Source organism: Amblyomma mixtum, chromosome 6 (assembly GCF_055824585.1).
Source record: "Amblyomma mixtum isolate Tamu chromosome 6, ASM5582458v1, whole genome shotgun sequence".
Classification (NCBI taxonomy): Eukaryota; Metazoa; Arthropoda; class Arachnida; order Ixodida; family Ixodidae; genus Amblyomma; species Amblyomma mixtum.
In genome coordinates, this window is record NC_143017.1 from 135,077,314 (window position 1) to 135,097,029 (window position 19,716).

The 19,716-nt window shown below is 48.3% G+C and overlaps 1 pseudogene across 1 annotated transcript in view; it reads right to left on the reverse strand.

The window, feature by feature from the left end:
- LOC149340471 (uncharacterized) overlaps window positions 1-19,716 on the reverse strand; it is a 274,948-nt pseudogene that overhangs the window by 70,496 nt on the left and 184,736 nt on the right. The window lies entirely within an intron of this gene.

Here is a 19,716-nt window from a genome sequence, read left to right on the forward strand (position 1 = left end):
GGAGCAAACTCAAGATTTGTACCAACATGACAAGAACACTACAAAGAAAGAGAAAAAAAAATAACAGTGAAAAGGAATAGAAATGTACCAACGTTTTTAGATCCCTTTCAGTTTGCAAGCTCCCCCGCGCCGCGCCCGAGAAAGCGGCCCCCGTCCGCTTCCACTCACCGCGCGGCGCTGCTGTCGCTGTCGGCCCGGAGGCGCCGGAGCGCTCGCGCTTGGCAGTTGCTGTGACAGCCTGTTCTCATCCGCGATAACATTGGGAGCGAACACGTCGAACTCAAATTTGCTGTACTTTTGGAGCTGTCACGTTGAAACTTCAGCCTCATGGTTAAAGAAATGTATCACCTGGCTAGTAAGGGTGAGATAAAGAGCAGGCTGATGCCAGTTCGCAAAAAACCAATCGTTTGCATTGCGCTTTATCGCATCACGTTTGCGACGTTTAGCGCTGATGATATGCGTATGTTGGAGTAGAGCTATCAATATTTCTTCGGGAGAATGCACGAAACATTAATGAAAGGATAAAACTAGCGATGTTCCGCTTCTAGATCAGTCACGAAATTCCGCGCTATATTATCAACGAAGCACCGCAGATGCGAGCAGCATTTTGCACGTTCTTTAGAATTCCAATTTCAGAGAACACAAGTATAAATGCAGACACACTTAGCTGGATGCAGGGAAGGAATAAATATAGAAGAGCCTTTTATTTGCAATATGACAGCACAGACAGGAGCAGCGTACTGCACTTTCATTTTTAGAATGTTAATTTCATTGAACACAGACAAGCATTAAATGCAGACACACTAAGTCGGAAGCACGGAGGGAATGGCTACTTGAAGGCGAGCTTTTTTATTTGCAATGACAATATTTCTCTGTTCTCCAGCCGACGGTTCACGTCTCTCGCCTAGAAGTGAATGCGTGTCACTATGACAAAATGCAGCACTTGGCATGTAAAAGTGGCCATATGCTCTGCACATCCAAGCCGAACAAGGTTTTGCAATTCAAGCTCGTCTAGCAGCTCCCAAGAAACGTCCCTTTCAAAAACGGGACCTTCCTTCAAAGAAATCGGGATTGCTTTGTTTACAATGTTGGTAAACTCTAGCATCTTTTTCGTGGGATGCTTTAAGCACCCTTGCTTGAAGCTTTTGTATACTGTAAGATAAGAGTCACTGCCAACAACTGGCACAGGACAGCTGATATCTTCCATGCTGATATCTGCTGGCTGCTCCAAATCAGGCGGCGGTGACCATGGCGTAGACGCGAAGGGCCACGCTGGTCGGGCAAACAGCGTGGCGAGCGCCACCGCACGGAAGGAAACGGAAAGGCGACAATCCGCGCACCGCAGCTTTCAAACTGAAAGGGATCTAGAAACGTTGAAATGTACAGCAGGTAAGGGGCGTCGAAAAGGTTATACAATATGTAACAAGTAAAAAAAAAATTAACACATGAGTAAACAAAGGCTAAGGAATGAAAAAAAGCAAGGACACTTCTCTGTATCAAGCACAACATATAACTGAAAAGATTGCTCTCACGAAAAATGGTCCTTTAGCATTTCACGGAATGATCTGCGTTTAGTGCATGATACAATGGTGTTTGGCAGGGCATTCCATAGAGCAGGAAAAAAGAACTGAGTGCTAACGTGCGACAGTTGATGCGAGCGATGCTATGATTATGGTTCAAGCGGCTAGACTTCCTATGGGGGGGTTCTAGTTTTGCGTGGCGTGAGCGCGGATGATAATAGAAATGATGCAATGCGATTTGAAGCGTTTCCCAAACAACTATGAGATGCAATCGATGGAAATGGCTACACTTTGAACCGCAGTATCAGACATCAACGTTAACAAATAAAAAATTGATTTACCGTTACAGCGGAAGCACTTTTAAGCTCTCCAAGTACATAATCTTGCACCAGGAGGTCGTCACAATGCGTTTATTCGCTAGCCGCAAAACTGCCTACGCGGCTAGAAGATAATTGTGTTGCCACTACCTTCTGGTGGAAAAGAAGATACGCTGTGCCGAACTACGTGTATATGAGGATTGGCAGCAACGGTGGGTAATCACATAGTTTTACCTAGCATTCGGAGCCTTCAGCAATTTATACAGCACAGTTTACCAAACAAATCAATCATAGCGTGAAAACGCTGCAGTAGACATTGAAATCACGCAAGACATAAGTGAAGTGTGCTGTTTTTGACAGATTTTTTTTAAATGAAAGCGCTGCAGAAGCACGGCTAGACTATATTTTACGATAAGTTCGAAACATAGTCAGTATAGCGGAAAGAAATATAGAACTCATGAAACAGCACAGTGTGTCTAATCAATTCGAATAAGGCTTTATTTATGAATGTTTCCATTTTATGCATTTTTAAATTGCGGATACGTTTAGATACGCATATGAAACTTATGATGTATAAATAGCAACAAATATGTACTGTGTGAATGAGTGTTATTCACGTGTAATTTACGCAATCTTGATTCTCAGGGAAAGAAGACACTTCAATTTTTGTCCTGTAATCTGTTGCCGTTACTTATTTGTCTTGTAACCCGAAATATGCAAGCTGTTACTATTGCTCCTGGGGGAATATTGTTGTCAAGCTCTATTCAGAAAATTTCTTCTCCACCCTGCCTTTTCATCTCTTGTGTGAAATAAAAAAAAAATGTACGGATTCTGACCAATGGGGTCCGAACCAACGACCTCGGCATATCACAAGTGTAGTACCATTTAAAACTTTACGGCAACGGTTGTCCTGTCAAGACTGCCTGAGCACGTGATGGCTGACTTTAACACATTGTTAGAGATCCATTTACAGTGCGCAATCATCGTCTTGAAACGTCCTACTACAATCGGGATAATATACGCAGTGTGTAGTGCAATCAAAGTTTGCAGGCGGCAACAGGAAGAAAGGACATTTAACGCCGCCTGCGGCACCAACAATGCAACGAAACATCCAGTAAATGAAGAGATAGAGACCGTCAGACGATCAACTTTTATTGCAGCGAGCCGATCACTGAATTCTTACCTACAGCGTGCATACCAAACAATACACAGTCGAGTCTGGGTATTGCGAATTATTGGCTACATCGAACCAGACGAACATAAGGATTACCCCCTTTAAAATCCTATTCAGAAGCATGTAAATTTGCGTAGTATAATATATCGAACTCCAATTTCGCCGGCCAATCGATATAGCGAACGGCACGCCGCGCCCCTGAAACTGGCGCTTCGAATTCTCAAACTGCGTTTTTCGATCACCCTTCACGCACTAGGCAAGTATGCTAGCGACCTTTGGGTACGTGAACGGAAGCGCTAACGCTGTAAAATCGCGTCATGAGGTGTATATGCTTGATTGTGGCCTTCGGTCTCTCCTACTCATTTTCTACACCACATCATTGTTATGCGGTGAAGCCAACCCACCTAAAGCCTAGCGGCGGCCCACATCTGGCGTACTTCACTGCAGAAGGCACTACAACATCTAAGTGTAATTTAACAAGCGAATTATTATTTATAGAGTACTGGCAATAGTATTTGACATATTCTGATCAGCAGTGGCTTTCCAAAGCACCGTCAAGCAGCAATACCTATAGCGTGTCGTGAGCTGTCAGCACCCTGAGGACGGCATGCCGCGGCCAGAAAGGAGTCACTAGCGTGGGTACAATGCATTCTTTATTCTATGTTACAGATTAGCTTATCTACAGCATATTTTTATATATCGGATTATCGATAAGTCGAACAACTTCGCCACCCGCTTCGAGTTGGATATATCAGGGTTCGATTGCAGTAGAAAAAAGCAACCCGCCTTGCAATACTGAAGCAGAGGATATAAGCACAGTAAAATAAAACTAAATATCGTTAATCATAGCGCGAGAACATGGATGAGACAGGCAGACAAAAAAAAACGCATGATTTATGGATTACGGGGGCTTAAAGTCCCAAAGCGACTCAGGCTATGAGGGACGCCGTCGTGAAGGGCTCCGGAAATTTCGACCACCTGGGGGTTCTTTAACGTGCACTGACATCGCACAGTACACGGGCCTCTAGAATTTCGCCTCCATCTAAATGCGTCCACGTTCCGCGAAAAACTGCGCACGTCGTCCGCGTCCTTCTTTCACCATGTTCGACAACCATCTCAAACTTTCCCAGGTTTTCGCTCATCTAAGAAAAAATAAGCATAGTATAATGAGTCCGGTTGGCTATACCCTACACATGAGGAGGGCAACAAAATAAATCATAAGAGAAAAAGAGGAAAAAAAATCATCCCATGCCCATGTGCATGAGGCTCATTGGGGAAGCAAGACAGCTGTATAAACAAAGACAGTTCGTCCACGACTTTGTCCAGTGTTCTATATGACTGGTTGCGTAGCCTGACTAGTCGTTCGAGGGATCCCTTGGTCTAGGCATCCGGAATGCAAGCCGGAGCAGCAGTCCGAAAGAGGCCAGCGAGCGCCGCTATAAGCATGTGCGGGAAGCTGACCAAAGTTATGCAGAATTTGTGGTCACGTCCCGCCTCGTGGATCCGAAGGGTTCGGGCGCTGCGGCGGCGAAGCTGTACCAGGGCGACGGAGATTTGAATAAGATCCAGGGGCTTATCTGCGGGTGACCGCCTTCGCTATGCAAGCGCCCGCACGCTTCCTCTGACCGAACGTGCAGACTTCAGACCGGGGGAAATTGATGACAGTGGCCATACCGCGACGTGTTCCTTTTATATTTTACGCCTGCATACGCGTGTCCGGTACGGCGTGCTCAGGAATCAGATATGGAGGGGGGGGGGGGGGGGATAGCCAGGCTCTATACTTGCACTATTACGCGCATAGGAGCTAGCTTCCTTCTTCCTGGAAGGTTTTCGTTGGCACCTCATTTTTTGCCCGTTATGGAAGATTTTGACAAAAACCAGCGGGAAGTTCCCCGAATGGCGAATTCAGAAGCACCGCTCGCGCGACAACAACGTTTAGTTCCTGCTTTCGCTCCTATAGCTGGCAGGAGCATGCCAAGTGAGCACTCCATTAATTTTTGACGTCGCGATTTGACCGGGCCGAGCTGCCCATCGTGCGGTCGTTCGGCTAAGCTTTCTGGTCAAAGGACGCAGAAAAAGTGACCATTCCTATTTCAGGAGCCATTGGGCGATAAACAGATTGCGGAACACCGCTTGGTGTACCGCGGGCGTAGTTCTACATCTCTTCTACATCTACGATTAGTCGCTAGCCGTTCATTACACGTTCGCCTGGAAGACTGGCCGCTATCACTGCAGCATGCACAAATATGCCTTATACTAGGGAGTAAGCTATCCTCTAAGCACTCCCTATTATACAAGGCAGTGCGCTAGAGGGCAACTTACTCCCTTTTTTTACTTCTTTCTGTTTACAGTGACAAGTTCCGCCCTATCAAGGCTGAAATTCGCTCCGAGCAGCTGACCATACGACGAGCCAGGCCCTTCGAATCTGCGCAAAACCAAACATCGCCGAGGCAAGAAATCGAGTAGACGCTAACGAAAGCTCAGACAAAACGAATTTGAGCCGTCACCGAAACTGACCAAGCAGCCAAACTTTTACCGCATGTCCAACAAGTTTTTCACGACGCTAAGTTTTTTAGGGCTTCGAAGGTATCGTGAATAATACGTCACTCCACAGACTGGGCACTACAAGCAGCTCCTCTCATGAACTCTGCAACAAAGGTGACACCACCCCTGCCATGCTCACCGTAGAGCACACAGCCGCTGTCAGTGCAGTCCGCGTGGCCTACGACGATCTGTACCGTGAATTACGCATTTAACATGCTTTCCAATGGCCGAGTATTCCAAGCTAAAGCTTAACATGGAAATGACTAAAAAGGGCTATGCGGATTAGTCTGATTTACCCATTTTTACACCTTAAGCCAAAAAAGTCCAGATACATCACTGAATTCTTTAATCTCGCGACGAAAATTAAGTCTGCAGGGAGACTAACTGCGGCTGGCGTCTCTTTGCAATTAGCACCTGAAGAATTTTTAGACCTCTCCGGCTGAGCTCAATTGTGGCTGCATGTGGGTTAAAAAAGTCATCAAAAACCATTGTTCCACTCACGCACCGAACGAAGGAATGCCATGTGGCGACTTTCTGGGTAGGCGTTACGGTACGATACCCAGCAGCAGGCCGGCCACGCGACGCTGCTGGCAAAATTTAGCGACCAATTCCCACCGCAACGACACCGCCGGCCTTCGCTCCACCCGAAACCTGCGACAACGCCCCGCCTAGAGTTAGCTACTTGGCCAAAAATAAAAGGTGCGAACGGCCAGCCTATGTTCGTCGCCTACTCCGCGAAAAACTAAACTCTGGAAGCTTCTACCCCAGGTCTGTCTCTGAGACTGCGCAAGACAGACACTCAATTTTTTTATCCTAACGTGATTGTGTGCGGTAACGATAACCTTGACGGAGCCGTTTTCTCGATGGGTGATTACAAATAGGCAGGCACTGGCAACACCGAAGAGGACAAGACTAAGTTCGGTTAGTATCCCTAAGTAAGACTTAGTAACAGCCCACAATTCCTATATGCCAAGCAAATCAACCAACAGTATTGTGCATGTTTTCCTGGTGATACAATAGAAGCAGACTTAAGGTATGGCCTAGGAGTGCTTTGGACCGAAGACTGTGGCTACTTTGAGGAACAGAGAAGGTTCACGTTTTTTTTTTTTTTCGCCCAATAAAAGAATGACCTCTTGTCCAGATCGCTGGGCTTTAGGACTCATTGACTATACGCATATGATTGACGACACGGGGTCAATATCTTGCCCTAAGAAGGTCAGTTATCCACCACCTCCACGGTGTATGCAGTGGAATGTCTGAGTCGATGCGGCGCGTACGACATGCGACCATTCACCACAGCATGCCCACTGAGTGTGTTCAGTGACGTAGAATGCATCCGGGCTCCGGTTTTCTATAGGGTTGACTTCATGCAGCCACACATGGGCTAAAGTGACGCCGTAGTGGTGGACTCCGGATTGATTTAGAATATTCGGGATTCTTTAGCATGCACTCACAACACGCAGCGTTATTTTTATTATTATTACTGGAAAAGTGTGCCATAAGACATAGTGAGAAAGGAGAAAGTAGGAGAAAGCTAGAAAAAGGAGTGAAGACCAGTTTTGCTCGGATGGTCGCAATGGTTACCAATATAGCGATTGCCCATGATCCACTTTCCGTAGATATATTGGGGTTCTTGAAATTTGCCTTCATAAAAATGCGGCAACCGTTGCCGGGATTCAATCCTGCGACCTTGGGATCAGCAGCCGAACTCCAAAGCGATTAAGCCACCGCGAGGTGTGGTATTCCCTTAGCCTATGCATTTCATTACACCAAGTAACTCAGGCCATAACCAGGATGAATGAGCGTACAAGGCGGGTTTGACTTCGGCCGCAGAGCGGCACCATAAGCTCGTGGCGCAGCCTCTCGGCATTATTTCTTCGTCATCCTCCAGACGGGGCGCTGCCCGGCCCGCTGTATGGAAGTGAACCCTCCATCTCATCGTATCAGCGGGTATATAGGTAGACGCCAGTCCAACCACGCGGCGAAGAAGTTCTCACGAGCCCGTATACAGACAGCAGCCCCGCAAAGCGGTTCAGCCGCGGTCGACCTGTTTCCACGCCTTGTGTCCATGTCCTCGCTGCTCTTCGCAGAAGCACTCGGCGAGCCTATTAGCGCGCCAGGAATGCGACGGGGCCGACTTTATGAGGCGCTCGCGGAGTGTTGATCGTCCCACTTTGGCGCCTCCAAAAAGGGATGAGCGGCCTTGCCCGCCTGCCTGCTGCGGCCAGGGGAGTGAGTGCGCGCCAGCGAAACCCCGCCGCGCACTCAGTCGGCCCGGACTTTCCTGGCCGCGGATTAATTGCATGCAGAGTGCGCTGCGCGTTGCTGCTGCTGCGCTGTCTCGGATCGGGCCGCGCGCGAGAAATTATCGCTCAGCCGTTCCCTGTTCTCGCTGGACCAGCTAGAGCCGGGTTCCTTCCCTGGGGCTACGTGTGTCGCCTCCTATATACCGCAGGAAAAAGCAACAATGGCTGGCGCTTATCTAATGCACAGCAGCTAGAGCGCACGCTTGTATCTTCTAGAGAGGCACTACAGCGAAGCTCAGGTTATAGACGATCCGGACTAAAACGGTGAGTAACGTATCTCATTACCGTTTCGAGCGTACTAGACGCCGAGGCTGATAGTCGCGCACCTTTTGGCGTTCGGTTGAAACGTTCGGGTTCATTTATGGCGTCGCGTAGTGTGCCCTTAGGTCCCTCCGCATTGGCTGTCACAACTGCGGTCGGGCATAACACTGACACATCGCAGACACGCTGCACTGTTTTACAAGGAAACCAGCGATAAAATTTCACATGTCATTAAGCAAGAGTAGTTTGCTTCACGACAGCGGTGCAAGCGATGGTGTCGTCAAATAAAATATTTGGATAAAGACGTATAATAATTACTGCGCAGTAGACTAAGGACGGTGATTTTAAAGTACTCATAAGACGTACAGCTGATGTTTTTTTTTTTTTTTAATGCTCGTAACCTGGAAAATGCCGGTGTGTGGTGAAGCCTCTGAAGTTAGTCACGTGATACAGGAAATGGAGGGAATTCAACGAGAGTTTGAATGTTGGACGATGGCTATGCTGGTTTGAGGTGGGGTCCACGGTATACCTGATGCGACCTTGAGGGTGACCTTGGCGAAACTGGAGAAATAAAATATTGCCACGACTGGGTTTCGACAGAGCTTCTTTTTTTTTCTTTATTGCATAGGAGTACACCCACACTGACAGGCTTCAAGTCCGACTTAACCAGGTCCCTTCATACGCAGTCACTCCAGCATCCTGCTATCATTTTGTCAACACATGAAAATTCCGGGAGATACACGCATGCATCGAAGGAAGGGGGCCAGGCAAGAGGTCGACGCTTTGCAGCATATATATACCCCCCGCACCATAGCACACTGCTCTCTGAACAGATTTTGATTAGCATGGCGGCTCTGGGTAGCGATCTGCCATGCGGCTCTTACACAGGCTAAACAGTCCCATGAGCACTAAAAGATCACATGGAACCTTAGAACGTTCCATGTATGGCAAAAATCTTAAGTATATCGCGTAGTCCTTTTTGACAGTCCGTTAAAGAATGTCCCCAATAAAGACGGCATCACGACAAAACACAAAGCAGTGATCAATAGTCTCTGGCTGCTTACACAAGCGACAGTTCACAGACCATGGCACAGAAGTCCCTTTTTCACGAAGCCGCGTTTTTACAGGTAAAGCTGACGCCTGAGGTTTAAAAAAGCAAGCCTTTGCGGTCGCTTGAACACACATCCGTTGCACCTGCTTTAATACACTGTTGTCTAGAAAGGAGAGGTAAGGCTGCCAATATATCGGTACAGGAAACAACGCCTCAATCAGAATTTTTGTCATCTGTCTTCTGGATAGACTGTATAGGAATTCTAAGTGAGGAAATGGAATGTGGGGCGACTTCTTTAAGAAAACCACACAACGGCCCCTCAATCCTACGACCAGTGGGCGCAAACAGAATAGGCAAATGAGCACTTCATCGTCTGTCAAACACAGCTAGGAGGAAGGGATGGTTTGCTGTTTTAAAAAAGAAAAACCCTGAAACAAACGAACAAGCGAGTGCTGAAGACTAGCTCCACCAGCCTCCAGAGGGAGAAACAAATTGCTTCGACGCATAGGATCCCATTGGGAGCGCCACACAAAAGTCGCAAAAATTCTATAAATTGCCTGTACTTTTTTCCTTCCACAGTGCAACACCTGCACGACGTATACATAGCTTCGAAACCAAGAAGACATTTCAAACTTGTTCTCGTGCAAACAGAGACATCTCCCTGCACATCCAATCCTGGGTTTGTCGCCTAACTAACTTGATCTGAGAATCCCAGTGAGGCCCACTATTAAGATACTGATGCAAGAGAACCCCCAAATTTGTTTTATATCTTGAGCCCCTATGTCGTAGTATCATCAAGAGCACAGATATTCGTGGCTTCTCACTATCGCAATGTGAAATTAAGATTTTAGCTTATACTGATAACGTTGCCCTTTTCTACTCTGATAAAAGAGTGTGCTCGAGGTTTTGCGTGTAAGTGAGCAGTTTTGCGATAGTTCGGGTGCGTCTCTTGACCTTGATAAATCAAAAGGGTTCTGGGTAGGTCACTGGGGTGCAAAACTACTCTTTTTTGGTGGCATTAGGTGGGACTGCGAAGATTTACAGTATTTGTGAACAGATCAGCTTCACTGGCCACTGTATGCTATCGCCGCAGACGACCACACTTCGCGATAAACTGCAACGCACTATCGCGCTATGCATTGCACGTCACCGTCTTCTTCGACTTCCATCTGTGCGCAAGTTACGAAAGGAAAGGAATCGCGCTTTCAACAACGCTTTCGGGTACATGGCGCTGGTGTCCACCTGCAAAAACCTGCCTTCGCACAATATTTCGTGGTTAGCAATACTAAAACGCCAGCATTTTTTTTTTTTTTTTAATTTCAGACAAGCGTCGAACTATTAGCTGTCCGGAGCCCCGTGACAAAGCCAACGTTTTTTGATAGGCCGGCAAGGCGGGGCGGCAGAAGTGGCTACAACTGGTTGCAACCGGAACAGGTTGCAACAAACGCCCAAGCACGTACTCTAACCTGTTTCACCGCCTCAGTTCGTCCCACTTCATGCTTCGGGTTCTTCAACGCTGGCGTGATGCTGTTAAAAACGTACCAGGTATAAGCCTATTATTTTACACAATTCCCCAGCTTTTAGTGTTGCAAGCCATTCGAAAAAATGATTTTACGCGTGACTGTCGCTAGAAGGGATGTCTGGGCTGCGTGTGGGATGCGGAAGGATACGAAACCTCTGTATGCGAGTCTTATCAAGTGAGTCAGCGGCCATGCGTTGGCGTGCCTTATCATGAGGAAGAAAGCCTCCGGAGGAAATATGCTTGCGAAGACTGCGCATGGTTGCAGGTCGCTCCTCCACAGCGCGCTTTCTCGGGCACTGTACATTAATTCCAGCATTGGTCTCTTTATAGCCCATACAGTAGTGTGACGACTGAGGATTGTTTCATCTGCGCAGAGCACGAGTGCCGCTATTACAAAAGCTGCCCTTTTAGTTTTCTGTCCCGTATAGAGTGATGCGCCGGGCCATCGTGTCATGATACATGATACGATACAAGAAGTATTGTTGTTCGTCATTATACACCACTGCAGGTGATGTGGGTGTCTGCATGCACTCTAAACATTAATACGCCCATAATGGAGTAAAACGGGAGTAAGCAGTCCTCTAGCGCACCCCCTTTTTATTCCTTTCTGTTAAGAGTGTGTGAAATACCTTGCGACATCGTGCGACGTCACACAGGAGCCGCAAGAACAGTTACGCCCTTAGGCTCACGGTGTTAAAAACTAGGTCCCCGTTGTTACTGTCCAATTATTGACAGCTATTCTGGGGACCAACATTTTCAGTGTATTTGCGCCTGGTTGGGTGGAAACTCGCTGTCCGATCAAAGTACAGGGTGAAAATGCGGAGAGCTCATTGGAGCCCAATATATTTGTCGCGCTAATATCAACACTGAGGATAAAATCCTGACTTCCCCAACCAAATGTTTCCATTCTTGCATTTTGAGTGCTGACACCAGCGAACGCCAGTGCGTAAGTGCGAATGGCTCATTGACTGCCGTTTTTGCTTTTTTTTTTTAAGGTTTCAGGTTTTACGATACATAGGTGGCTGGTCGACACGCCTTTTCATTTGCCGTACTGAATGGATGGCTGCGCAGAAAAGTCCACCACTATTCACACAACGAGTTCTTATTTACGAAAAGCATTTTTTTTTTGTCGTTTTTCTCTTACGGATTCGGTATTATGGATGACTCACTTCGTGGATAGTTTTTCTCAGGAGCCAAAGTTTCCATCAAAAAACGAGAAATACATGGCAGGTTTAGATTGTTCGTAAGCTAGTGGACACTGAGCAATCGCGTTATAATATACTGGCGCTTAAGGCAGATCAGCATTCTGTAAGCGCATTTCCTTCCTCCCTTTCTTTCTTTCTTTCTTTCTTTCTTTCTTTCTTTCTTTCTTTCTTTCTTTCTTTCTTTCTTTCTTTCTTTCTTTCTTTCTTTCTTTCTTCCTTCCTTTCTTTCTTTCTTTCTTTCTTTCTTTCCTTCTTTCTTTCTTTCTTTCTTTTTTCCTTTCTTTCTTTCTTTCTTCCTTTCTTTCTTTCTTTCTTTCTTTCTTTCTCTCTGTCTTTCTTTCTTTCTTTCTTCCTTTCTGTCTTTCTGTCTTTCTTTCTTTCTTTCTTTCTTTCTTTCTTTCTTTCTTTCTTTCTTTCTTTCTTTCTTGCATTCTTCCATCCCCGACATCAACGAGCGCCCAAGGCTAGCCTCGTATAAAGGCAAAGCGTCCCAGCACCGAAGTCACTCACTGGAAAGCAAGCCGTAAGTGAAAAGCTCCAAACCCCGAAATTTATTTAGTGTACCATAAAATTATGCGAAAGTTTATTGACGCCAGGAGCAGCAAGAACGCTCGCACATTCTGGCTATCCACTGGAAAGACAGAACCGGTGAACAAAATAAGATGCCGAGCCACAATTTGTTTTTTCTTATCGATCCATTAGCGTTTCCCATGAACATGCGATTGGAACAGGATCAATGAAACTTTTAGCCGGTCATATAATATAAACACTCACTAAAGGAACCTAAGTTCTGCCGTTCCTCCGAGGTCGCGTGAAAAGTAACCGCTAGTTTCCCGGGCATTAACGAGGAGCCTATAACGATGGTTCGGCTGGAGAAACGCTATAGCCATTCATGCGTTATAGATACAGGGACACCGGGCAAGCAGAAGCATTAACGAGGCCCGTCCGCCAAGTGAAGAGGTCCCTTAACTCATGTGCGGCCATTTTATTTCCTTTACGACGTCCCTTCCGCGTCCGGACGTGTAGCAAGAACCAGTGGGCTCCCAACAGGACGCGATTATGTGCCCAGGTCGCGGGGACAAGTTTGCGACACCGCGACAAAAACAAAGTTCGGACCCGTTGCTGTTTGTCACCAGTTCGCCGCGCAGTGGACGCGGTTAAGGCAGGCCATTATTATTTTTCGTCGCGGTCGCCGTTATTATTGTCCCGCTTTTCGCCGTCATTATCGTCGTCTGTCCCGTGCTGGAATTCTGCGACAACGCTCCCCTACCGGGGGCTCTCTCGAAGAGGCTATAATCACTAAAGTGGTGACGGTTCAAGCAAACACGAATGCTCGCCGCGCGTACGGGGGGAGCTTTCACCTCTCGACCGACCGCGCGACTACCGCGATAGCGTGGGTAGTGGGCGCACCACCTCGCCAGATCGCTGCCGGAACACGTGCGAACCCTCGGCGGAACGCCAATAAAGAATTGACTGAAAGTACGCTGAATGTCCGCGAACGTTTCCTTCGGGCCACATCGGCGAAGCTTCACACTAAGCTGCGCTGCTGAGGCCTATACGGTCGCTTTTGTATAGAAATTTAGGAGGACGCTTAAGCTTCGCCTACAGAGTAGAAGCGATAGCATCTTCTCCTCCATTTTCCGCTTTTTATTCCTTTTTCTTTCTCATCTCTCACCGATTATCAATCTACAATCACATTGTAATCGATGACCGTGATCGGCAATCATAATTACCGATCACATTAGCGATTAGAAATCGAAAAATAACGATTACCGATTGCCAATCACCAATCACTATCTAGGTTATACTGCACGACATACTACGCCTCTACATATTAATACACACCATTTGTTTCAGTACAGTGGAGCACCATAACACCAACTTTTCATTCTGCGCAATTTCTGACGCCTAATTAGCATATTAATATTTTTTAATTACTATAAGATCAGTACACATCTCAAACAAACGTTACTAAGTCATACAGAACACAACGCGTTCACCAGGTGCTCCTCTAACATGCTTAAACTAACAACCCTTCGCGGCCTATGCGTTGCGTGTCCGCCTGGCACGCGGAGGGCCTGGGTTCGAACCCCCAATGATGCCCGACGGTGCGCGACGCCGAGTTTTCAGCAGAGCGAACTCCTTACTCTATCGCGTATGTTACGCTTCATTCCTGAGACCTAAGCGTGCATTCCCGGGGATGACGACCTCGTCCGAGCAGCCCGATGCACAGCAAAGACTACTTAAAAGGACACTGAGAGCAACTCCAACCAATTACTGTTCTGAGTAGAAACAGACTCTCTGGCTCCTTCTATGTTCCGGGAGAGGCGGAGGGAGAGCGTAACGTTCACTCCTAGTTGGCTATATCCACTTCAACTACAATCTATTGCGTTCTTAAAAAAAATGTAAAGTTCTCGTTTCGGTCGCCATGCGGCCAAACAATCTCGCTCGAAAGTCGTGAACCATGCCTTCGCCGTCGACAACCTTGAACTCTGGTCCCTCACCGCCACTTGCATATCACCTTCCAAATCCATCCCTAAATGATCACACTGGCTGCTTTCAGTAGAAACGTGCCTGTCACAACATTCGTTCCCCTGTCCTCCTCCAGTTGGCGCTGCGTTCCCTCCAAAACTATTTCGCCAGCTCCGAAGTAAGGCCAGCAGCTACTACATAGCAGCGCGCGCGGTATGGCCCTGATCAACGACCGAGCCACGTGCATCATGATGAAGGTCAATGATGTTGGCGCCATAGAGCGAGCGCATTCATTGCGTTATTGAGGGTCGCTATAACGGCACTCCATCCCGAACACGGAGATCGACAAACAAGAGCGAGCAAGGCAGTTCAGACGCAAAAAAAAAACCAAGGATAAACAGCGAGGCAGCCCCGAGGAGGTCTTCTTCCTTGAATTGGCGCTGTCAGAGGGCGTCCAAAAGCTTTCTGTGGGACCGAATTAACGTCTTTGTTTTTGCGAGAGCCCAGAGCGATCCCGGGGACCGCGAAGAGCGACACGCAAGCTCCGCGCGGCGGCGCTGGAGGAAGAGAGCAGTCGTCGCGAGTAATTAACGGCGTTTTCGGTTTAATGGCCGCGCATGCCGCGGGAAAAACTAAGTTGGCCTTCGGTTCGCTTACACACAGCGGCCTTGAGATTAATGTTTAATTACCGCCGCGTCCATCCGTCTCGCCTCTCTCTCTCTCTCCCCGTGTGCGTGTGTGTGTGCGCGCGCACACGTGCGGTTCTGCTCCAGTTCGCGAGGATTCGCCACCCGCTCCGCTCCTCAACCTCGCGGTCTCAAAAATAAAGAGCGCAGCGGAGCCGTTATGAAGCCTATAGTGCATGTGCGCCTAGCGGGCGGCCCGGGATGCGGGAAGCATGGCTCGGCTATCGCGAGAGAGGCATGCATCTTTCGGCGCAGGATCAAAGGAGGTCGCCGATACACGGAGTGGACGCCGCGCGGCGGGCGGAGAGGAAAAAGAAAAGAGTCGTCACTCTGCGGACTGCGAAATGGACTGAATACAACGCGCAGAGAGGCGAAGAAACACTTCCGGAACGAACGTCCGCCGGCGTCCATGGCGACGATGAAGCGGCCAAAGCAGGTCGTTCCATTTGGCAGTACCGAGGTTTAGCAGGACTTGGAAGATGGCCTCCGTGTATCGGTGTTTGCAGCGCGTTCGGTGGTTTTAGATTACCTCCTGTGCAGCAGTGCGCAGGAAGAATGTGTGAAGTGGTTCGAACTCGAGAGGCTTTGAGAGTGCAAAACAGGGTTCACTTCAATTTCCATTGTGTACAGTGTCGCATCCCTCAGGACGCATTACCAACAGGATGCCCAATACGGCTCAGAGTCGGCACTGGTCACGCGTGGGTTGGCCCGGAACTGTGTTTTTAACGAAAGGTGCAATGGTCACAATCCCCACTATAGACAGCCAAAGTATGCCTTTTCAGGTTGGATAAGTCGGAAAGTTAAATGCGCAATGAAAGAAACTTTCCGAGTGTGTTAAAGACCCTAAGCGTGCATGACCTTCAAACCTTCGTGCTGTCGGCCACGGGGAGCTGGTGCGTCTGGAATAATTCACGGCTTGGCACAGGAGTTTTTGAGACGACTGCGTGACATTCCATATTTCGCAAAAATGGCGGCGTGTCACGAAATTCGTTGATCGGTCGAGAAAGGTCAAGTAACCCTGTGAGGTTACCACAAGCTGCCCACGGAAGAAAGAAGGAAGAGAAGCAATAAAGAGCAAGAAAAGAAAAAGGAAAGAAAAAGAAGGAAGGAATTATGGCGGCAAAATTCGGTTAGAACCAGTCCTTGGCTTCGGCTAGCGAAGAACGCCCATCTTCTTCAGAGTTAAAAAAAACAAGAAAAAACTAATAAAAAGAATTAAAAACTACAAGAAGCGAGAAAGGGAACAAAGAGATGTGTATGTGGTGCATCAGCACGCAATCAATCCAATTTAATCTGCTGATTCAGCTGTGATCTAAGTGGACTGGTTGAACTAGTGCTGACGAGAGTCTCAGGAGCAATCCCGAAACGCATAAAAAATGACAGAAATGCCAAAGTAGCAACAGCAGGGTACTCTAATGCGACCGTGGTCCACTCATAAGGTGAGATAAAAAGTCTCAATTTTTTTAGTTTAGCTTGCACAACATAGCGAAACTGTCACCGAAAAGGCAATGACGGAAGATGACGACCCCGTTATCTTTCCCATTGTTGAACGTTCCGGGGGCTCCTGAACTACAGCGATAAGAGAAGTAAAAGACACTCAAATTTAAAAATGTCAAGCGCGAGCTATCAAATTACTCGACCAGCTTGAAAAGTAGCTGCTTGGTAATTAATCACATCAGTACTAACCAAAATCTCAATTATGTAACTTTGTTACCATAACACCGCGGTTCTGCTCTGTCTTGTAGTGACTAACTCTCCTGTTTCTGTTTGTCGGCGAGAAAGCATACCGCGTAATGAACGCCGCCGACGCCGCCTGCGCGGATCTGCGGCTGACGCCATACTATGTGCTTCCTCCGCAATTCAACCTCGGTCAGCCGCGCTTCAACAGCAGCAACAGTTGATTCCTTGCATCTTCTCTACACATGCGCAGCATTGCTCCCGAGAGGCAGCAGACCCCCCCCCCCCCCCCCCTCCCATCTGGTCGCATCTACTGGGGTCGAACCTCGCATATTCAGTCAGTGAGACATGAATAGGCACACGTGAAGCCTGCAGAACCGGCCAAGAAACACTTGAAAGAACGCACGTGCCCATTTCGCCCTTTCTCTTCGAAATAGCGAAGGACCTGAAAGGCTGTTTGGTGCATGCATACGCTGCTTTCGCAGCAGGCGCGGAATTCAGAGAAGTGGCACAGCTCTGCCTGCTTGCATACAGGAACAGAAGCCGTTTTCCAACTGGACGTGGTTGCGACGGGTCCAGAAACGGGAGTCAAGCTCTCTCGGTGTCCTAATGGCACGAAATCGTGGCAGGCGGGAGGATGAATGAGGGTCCGTGGGACGCCTACTTTTGGCTGCTTTCATCAATCAGGCAGTGACGCGCGCGGCCGAATGCCCCGCGGCCACAGTGGCTCTGCGGTCTCCTCAGCAATGGGTGCACGCGTGCGCGCTCTCGGGGAGATACGTCCCTCTCGGTGGTGGCCGCCGCCAGGGCGAACTTGGCCCGTCTCGGTGGCCACAACGCGAATCAAGGCCGCCCTCGGCGCCGACGTCCGAGGCCGCCGGGGGTCAACAGCGCTTAACGAATGCCGCCGCGGCCGAGGAGCATGAGCTGCTCCGCAACACGCGACGACGCGTAGTCCCCCCCCCCCCCCCCCCTTCTAGCCCACAAAACACATGTCAGCGTCAAAATTGAGAAAATATTTGCAATTCGCAGTCTGTCGGCTCCTCCTCGACGGTTCTCTGTTATGCTGGAGAGGAAGACAGCAATAGCAGAAATACTCCCACACATTTAATTGGCCCTACGTCACAGTAGGCTGTTGACTGCTTACCGCAATTGATGGTTTAGAGCTTGGACGGCAGATTTTCTCAGGACAAATCTTACGTCCACACTTCGCGGAAACACTTGTGTCCTCCTTTCAACTCACCTGGGGAAAAAATAAGGAGCTCCGTGTCATTAAAGGTGCGAACTACAAACACTGCAGGTATAGCGTGCCACACTTGAGCGGACGCGTAACCAGGTGGATAGCCTACATACGCGTATGTTGTGTTCAGATGAGCTTGGAATAGGAGGAAGAATACGGTACCATACGCTACGGTACGGTATGGTACGGTATGTGCATGTGGGGTTTAGCGTCTCAGTGCTGGCACAGGGACTATGGGAGGCACCATAGTCGAGAGCATCAGATTAATTTGGACCACCGGGGGCTCTGTGTTTTTCCATTTCTCTTCTATCGAAATGCAGCTTCCGAGGCCAGGATTCGATCCCGTAACCTTGGTAACAGCAGCCGAACGCTACAGCCAACACCGCGGAGGGTCGAAGAGGAAGACCCAGCAAATTAATAAAAGAAATAGCCGCAATTAAACACGTTATCTTCCAGGGCAATCGATCGGAATGCATTTCTGCAACTGTCGCACTGGGTGTTTTGCATCTATACCTGCAATTTTTTTTTCCGACATCATACAAACAAAACTACGCACTAGAAGCTCCTCCCGCCGACATTAAGCGCAGATGAAGTTGTTATTCTCACTGCAATCAGCTGACAAAGCAGCAAATAGCTGAGATTATCCAATTCGCCGGTCATTAGTACACCATCGTAACAAGTACCGCTCCCACAGAATTATGCACAGCTGGGGTTCCCAACCCAAAATTTTGCGTGGACAAATTAGAAAGAGCAATTACTGCTATGGCACTAATTGCGTAGCTTAGGCGTCGTTTGATTCAGGTCTTAATAGCAGTGACTTCCACTATGCGGGTTGAATATGCTTCTTCATTAGCACGCGGTAGTTGTACGCCAATAATTCGCGTTAGGCACTGGCCACCTTTTCCGAATCCGCCACGCGATTCTGAGTGCGGCCTGCACCACCACGGGTGTAAAGAGACCAAGAATTAATCATGCTCAACTACCGACCTCATCCATATTCATGAAGATGAAGGTTTCAGAGCTCTTTCCACATATCGGAGCTACTGAATGGCATTCGCAGAAGTGTCCGCATGACGACACAAGGTGTGCGCATCTCTCTGCAAGTCGGGTGATATCATATCCTGATTTTGCAAGCTACATCGGCAGCTCCTAGTCGTATACAAGGTCGTATGCCGCCCGCTGCTGATGTTTATTCTGTAACACCATCGCAACGGCGCGTACAAAAACCCTCGATTGCAATCGAAGTCTCCAAAGCTTTTCTCGCAGGCACAGCGCCGCTCACACAATTTGGACGGGGCTAAACACGGGACGATCACAGGCTATTAACGCATTCAGCACATAAAAACACGTCACGTGTTAGTCGCGAGGTGCTCCAAGATGCCTATTCATACCGGCCTTCGAGCCCAGTTAACCCTTTTGTTGATGTCTTTTTGGAAAGACGTCGTCAACGAACGCAAATATTGGCGCGCAAAGAAAAGCAACGAGTGGCGGTAAAGGTAGACGGCGTTTCCAACACGGTGCGCCTTCGTTAAGAAACTTTAACTCTAATAAAGAAGGAGTGTAAAAAGGGAGTAACCTGTCCTCCAGCGCACTCCCTTCAATAAAAGGGAGTGTGCTCGAGGACAGGTTACTCCCTTTTTGCTCCCATATAGGCGCGTTCAGGGTGCATGCGTAAAAGCCACAGCAGTGCCTAAAAGCAGTTATGGGCTAAAGGCAACTTTAATTCCCCGCCTCCTTTGTC